Raw genomic sequence first — 935 nt, 5'->3', positions numbered from 1 at the left:
TTTTTTTTTTTTTTTTCTTCTCCCACTTTGGAGTGAGGTCATACTTATTCTTGGGCAAAGGTCAGCAGAGAGGTTCCTGATAGAGCCTCTATCACATAATTTTGTTGTTGTTGTTTGCTCCACGATGAAGGCATGTACTCATAAATTAATGAGTAAATGAATCCATGACTTCATTGCAGACATCCAGGCATCTAGAATATTATTTTATGTCCTTTTCCTCAACTGCCTGACTGACTCATAATAAATGTTTGATGAGTTGAATTGAACTAGCAGAGAACTTGTGTATATACACCCAATAATGGGTTTTATACAGCCTTTAATGATTTGTTATTATAGATGTGTTAGGCTGTAACTCAAGACTTTATCTTTAATCATTTATTTAAATAGGCCTTTATTAAACACATGAAATGTGCTATAGATAAAACATAGAATAATTCTTAGCCATGAGGGTTTAACAATATAAATGAATGACTGTTATTGAAACATAGCAAAGAGAGATGCGAATAGGGGCAGGACTGATATTTGAGGAGGTGGTATTTGCTTATAGGTATGATTTGCACACATGTATTGGTTAGTTTCTGGGAAGATTCCAGTGTGTAACAACACCATATGCAAATGCTTAAACATGGTAAAAATAAGAAACCAAGCAGAAGTAGAAGTAAATTCAATTTGACTGTGACACAGGAATAAAGTGTAAATATACTTTTCCCTTCACATATCTTCCTCACTCCTCCAGCCAGTTTCAAATTAGATTTCTTGGAGTCCATCAGGATGTGAATAAAAATAATATATGATGTAGGAAAAAATAAAATTAAGCTGCCACAGAAAACATTTTTCAAAATTTTAATTGCTGCAAACATTCCTCTTGGCCGTCATTTTGACACCCATGCCTGGTTTCCAGAAGACAGGGAGAAGAACAACACGACCACTCAAGA

The sequence above is a fragment of the Orycteropus afer genome, unplaced genomic scaffold (genome assembly GCF_000298275.1).
Source record: "Orycteropus afer afer isolate SDZICR_OR568_19922 unplaced genomic scaffold, OryAfe1.0 scaffold00472, whole genome shotgun sequence".
Taxonomy (NCBI): Eukaryota; Metazoa; Chordata; class Mammalia; order Tubulidentata; family Orycteropodidae; genus Orycteropus; species Orycteropus afer.
Note: the sequence above shows the minus strand (reverse complement) of the source record.